The sequence below is a fragment of the Lissotriton vulgaris genome, chromosome 2_1, assembly GCF_964263255.1.
Source record: "Lissotriton vulgaris chromosome 2_1, aLisVul1.2, whole genome shotgun sequence".
In the NCBI taxonomy this organism is placed as follows: Eukaryota; Metazoa; Chordata; class Amphibia; order Caudata; family Salamandridae; genus Lissotriton; species Lissotriton vulgaris.
This window is the reverse complement of record NC_141687.1, coordinates 85,389,284-85,395,283: the sequence shown is the minus strand read 5'-3', so window position 1 is coordinate 85,395,283 and position 6,000 is coordinate 85,389,284.

Genomic DNA, 6,000 nt, shown 5'->3' with positions numbered 1-6,000 from the left:
CAGGCTTAAGTCCTCATGAAAAATTCAAGGAAAACGCAATGAGTCAAGCATGGGTGGCAGGACACAAACTGATTAATATAACTGATGATTTAGTGCTCGAGTACTGCAAAGATCTGGCTGACCAAGTGCGTTCTATCTCTCACCAGGTTGGGGAAGACTCTGTCGCCAGACAGTCAACTCCAGCACATGACCTGAATCCAGGTGACTGGGTAGTGATAAAGGGACACACTCGAGAATCTTGCCTAGCACCAAGGTGGGGAGAGCCACATTAAGTGATATTGGTTACCACCACAGCTGTAAAGTGCAAGGAAATTCCAAACTGGATCCATGCCAGTCACACTAAGAGAGTGACAGAGCCTGATGAAACAGAAGCTTTAGGTTGTGCAGCTGAGGGGTCTCAAGAAATCGATCTTGAAGTAGCTGATGAGGAACAACTGAGCACTAGTCAAGATGAATGGATTCCAGTAGTCAACATACCTGCAGACATTGTGAGAACCAGAAGTCAAACCTATATAGATAGTCAGAGTGATAGTGAGGATGAGATAGGAATAGAAGAACACACTTACAGAAATCAAAGCCAATTGTAATTCTGAGGAGGACCAGATAAGGAAAGATCAATATACTCAGATATCCAACACACCTACCAGAACTGAGGAGGGACAGATAGGTACTAGGGCAAAGGCTCATGTGGAAGAAAATCAAGAGATACAAAGACCTGAACAGGAACAGATATGTGTAGAAGATAAAAGTCAAAGTCAAATTCAGCAAACTCCTGAACAAGGTCAGATTGTTCTTGAAAAAAGTATCTAGGCAGAACTAACAAAAATAAGCCCTGGACAAAGTCAGACAGAGAGGAATTCTGAAGGCGACATTGAACAAATTGTGCCACAACTAAATGAAAATAAAAGAACATCTGAAGAAAAACAGAAGACAGTGCCAGCTAAAACACTCAGAAAAGGAGATAAGTGGCCTGGATTTGTCAAAAGACTGAAATTGCGCCTCAAAACAATAAATGAAGAACCAGAACAAGTAAATGAAATATCAAGTCAAGCTAAACTGTCTACCGAGAAACCAAAAAGGAGGAGTTCTCGATTGAAAAGACTGAATAACAAATACAAAGGCCCTGAATGGACCTATGTTATCCTTAAAGATTTTGAAAATCTAGAAATAAGTGATGAAACTGATGACGGACTAATTGTTGATTAGACTGATGAAGAAGTGAGACCTACCTGAAAGAAGGTTCACAGGTTAAAATCTGTGGATAGTTACAAAGAGGGGCTGAGTCTCCCCTTAGTCGGAAATGGCTGATTATAATGTTATCGGAAAACCGAAAAGAAACTGCCGAAAAACATACTGTAGAATATGCACATGTAGTATATTAATTGTAGTTATAGTATGGTTTGGACTGACATTAGCTATAACTTAGTTAATGAGCAAAAATATGCAAAATGATACTAGTATACCCGAACAGGTAGATACACCTAGGAAAATAGACACACATGAGAAGGTAGTCAGCTTTAAGCAAAATAGGATAGATTTAGAAGCACCAGGTGAGGTATAATTACACTACAGTGGAGTAAAGAATAGAACAGATTTAAATTTTTTTGCTAACTTATTAGTACACTATGTAGAAGCCATGGAAATCAGTGACTTATGTGTGCATGAAATTGCCCACATCGGTAGCTGAGGTGTTCACATATCACCATTTACCCGTGACATATGGTATCTCATGTAGTATTTTAGCTGGTTTATTTTATAGAACTAGAAAATTGCAATATTAACATTCCATTTTTGATGTAATCTTTTCTAAAGTTCCTTTAAGTAGAAATCTAAATCGTATCCTTAGTACTAGAGACTCTACACACTTTATGGGCAAGTATTTTCTAACAGTAGGATCAATCAGCCGCGGCCCGTGGAAGGAGTTGCGGTGGGGCAGGCAGGCGGTGGGGCAGGCAGGCGGGGCAGGGGAGGGGCAGGGTGGGGATTGATAAACACCAGAATATGGATGATTGCAGGTAAGTGAACAATTCAATTAATAAAACGAATTTCATAGCGTGCCCTGCATCACATTTTGTGATGCAGTGCAGGGAACGAAATTCGTTTTATTAATTGAATTGTTTACTTACCTGCAATCATCCATATTCTGGTGTTTATCACCCCCCGCCCCGCCTGCCTGCCCCACCACAACTCCCTCCACGGGCTGCGGCTGGGATCAATAGATATAGCTGAAGCACACAAAGATAATCTAACTTGTAAACTGCACAAAAAAGAAAATATATTTTTAAATAAGTAGAGAAAAGGAGACAGGAATTCCATAGAAAAGCCACTGAACAGAAAAGAAAAATTCCTAAATGGGCTAGAAGTAAAGGGTTTACCTCAAATGGCAAAACCCAAGCTGCTATGTTACTGGATTCCGAAAAGAAAGGGAAACTGTCTCCATAGAGAGAAAACAGACTACTATAATAATATGTTCATTGGTTCCAGTGAATGTGATCATAATTCCAAAGTAATTGGGGGTTGGGGATTCAAAGATGGATCTGAACCAGTGTTTCCTGGAATTTATCACATTTGTGGGAACAAGGCGTATTTTAAATTACCTGATCATTGGTATGGGAGTTGCTATTTTGGAATAGTATTTCCAAAGACATATAATGTAAAGAAAATCACTGGAAACAATGAAGGAAATAATGGACTAATATGTAGTAAAAGAGCTAGTTTTGCTGAGATTGTAGGAGACATACTTAGTGCATTGATACCTTCAGTGGGAGTGGTTCAAAGAATTTGCAAATTCTCAACAGTGGTGGATCGCTTATCGACTGACACTGCTAGTGGATTTCTAATGATCAACACTGAACTAGTTGCAGTAAGATCAATGGTTTTACAAAATTGACTTGCTCTTGATATATTATTAGCAAAAGAGGGCAGAGTCTGTAGAATGTTAAAAAAGCAACATTGTTGCACTTACATTCCAGACGAAAGCGCTGAAATTGGTAAATACGCAAGAAACATTACACATTTAAAAGAAGAATTAAAACCACTGGAGGTTGACAGTGCATGGAAGAGACTAATTAGTGGTCTCTCCTCTGTAGGTCGTTGGGTTTCTAATGTAGGAAAAAGTATTGTAGGTAGAATACTGATGCCAATGGTGGGAATAGGCCTATTAATTTTAGGGATAACTCTTTGGTGTAAGTGTTGCAAGACCAAAAAGACATATACCGTGAATAAGAAACGAAAGAAATTGAGCTGGAAGAAATTGAGCTTGAAGAGCTATGTTGTTATGTTATTTTAAATTATAAAGCGTGCGTATACCTGGAGGTGTCTTGGTGCTAGGGGCGGCGGGGAGTCTGCACTGACAACTAGTTCTGGAATAGCCAGGTTTTCAAGCCTTTTCTAAAGGAAGTGAGGGAGCTTGCTTTTCAATAAGAAAGTGAGCGGCCGAAACTGTTGCATTGGTGTGTTGGGTAAGTTTGTGGTCCAGCTACACCCCCAAGTTCTTGGCCTTTACCACAGGTTTAGGGGGCTCTCTCATCTCTGTTGGTCACCACAGATACCCCCAGCTTGGTTGCAGATTGCCAAAAATCAGAATCTCTGTTTTGTCAGAGTTTAGCTTGAGGCATTGTGTATTCATCCATTGATTAATGGTACGCATGCAATTTTAAAGTTGCAGGGTAGGGGGGGTTTCATTTTTGTATGCTGTTACCACAATCAGAGTTTCGTCGGCATAGGATGTAAGGTAAAATCCAAAACTCTGAATTAGCTGTGCCAGTTCCGATACGTACACATTGAAGAGTGACAGACTCAATGAAGAGCCCTGAGGCATTCAACATGGAAGGGTATAGGATTCAGAATGGAATGTGCCGACCGAAACCGTTAGCCTCCTATCTTTAAGATAAAAGGGCCCACGCAGTACCCCCGACCCCCAAACTCTCGAGCCGCTTATGCAAGAGGGAATGGTCGACAGTATACAGGCGGCTGACAGATCGAGGAGTATCAGTGCTGCTGTGCCTCCCCGATCCATCACCATCCTGATCTCTTCTTTGGCTTTAATGATTGGCTTTGCCAATCTTCCAATCCTGGCAAAAATAGCCGAAAAAGCCATGAACTTACAACTGTCGGCCTTTATAGAGGAACACCACCTCCTCGACGATTCCCAGTTTGGTTTTCGCCAATATCATGGGACGGAGACGGCTCTGATCAAAGCTGCGGATGATGTAAGAGCTATCCGGGATGCTGGGGGGACCGCAGTCTTAATTCTGCTTGACCTGTCGGCTGCTTTCGACACGGTCGATCATGTCACCTTGATCGGCCGTGTCGAAAACATTGGTGTCCAACATAACGCCAAGAAACTGTTGGCGTCCTTTCTGGCCAATAGAACACAGAGGGTTACACTGGGATCATTCCATTCTCCCACTCTGTCGCTTCCATGTGGAGTTCCTCAAGGCTCATCCCTTAGTCCGACACTCTTTAACATTTATGTGTCGGACCTGGCCAATACCATTCGTGCCCACGGGATGAGCCTGACCTCCTACACCGACGACACACAGTTGGTCCTTGCCATTAAGAACGATGGACACAAAAAAGCAGCTGACCTCAATCAAGGCATGGTGGCAATTGGAAACTGGATGGCTTCCAATTGCCTAAAATTAAATTCCGACAAGACGGAAGTAGTCATATTCGGTCATTTGACACCGGAATGGTCCTCTTGTTGGTGGCCCACCGTCACTGGGCCTTCCCCCTAAGCCCGTTAGCAAGGTGAGGAACCTTGGAGTCGTTTTTGACGACCGTCTTACTTTTCTCCCTCATGCTAACCAGATCACTTCTGCTGCCTTCTACAAACTTAAATTAATTAAGAAAATCCTTCCTTTTCTCCCAGATTCTGCCGGCAAAACATTGGTCACCTCTTTGGTATTGTCGACCCTGTATTATTGCAATGCCCTGTTCTTGAATGCTCAAGAAGGAGTCTTGAACAAAATGCAATTAATCCAGAATTCAGAAGCTAGGCTCTTGGGCAGAATCCCTAAATTTCATTCTGTTTCCGCAACCATCAAGGAACTACATTGGCTACCCATAAGGAACAGAATAAAATTCAAAGTTTTATGCATAGTATTCAAAGCCATGCATAATATGGGACCTGCTTTTTTCACTCAAAATCTGACCCCCTATTGCCCGCCCAGAACCCTACGGTCTTCCAATCTGAATGATTTGGTGGTCCCACGCAGCAAATCTGTCTCATGGGGAGACAGAAGATTTCTTGTCTCAGCACCCAGACTTTGGAATACTTTGCCTCCCTCGATTAAATCAAGCCAATCACTCTGGGCATTTCGCAAACAACTTAAGACTTGGCTCTTTAATCAGTAGACCCTCTCTTCCCCTCCTTGGTTGAATTTTGCAGATACTACAGCGCCGAGTCGCCCAAGGGCCTTTGTTCGCGCTCTAAAAATCTCATTAATAAATAAATAAATAAATAATGAGAGCTGTTTCAGTACTTTGTTCCCGACGGAAGCCAAACTGTGAAGGATCCAGCAAGTTATTCTCGTTGATGAATTGAATCAGCTGGAAATTCATGAGTTGATTGATTATTTTGGCAGGCAGTGGTAGCCTGGCATTAGGACGATAGTTATTGGGGTCTGAAACATCCAGCAAGGGTTTTTTCAATAATGGTAAAATAGACGTGTCCTTCCAAATTGATGGGAAGGTGCCAGAAGTGAACGTTGAATTAAAAATTTCTGCTAGTCCTGGACTCACCAGACCTCCAATTTCTTTAAGAAAAGTAGGTGGGCAAGGGCCAGCAGGGAACTCTGAGTTTGCTTCCAGAATAAAGTCTGGTTACAGTTTCTGTAGAGAAAGGAGTTGAATGGAAATTTATATAAAAAGATGGAAGACTTCCAAGTGAATAATGAGAAAAGACCAAATAAGGGGTTTGAAGGAATTGAATTGGGAAAATGTCAAAATTTGGCATCTATGTCATTAATTTGTGATGATATCATCAAAGAGGGGATT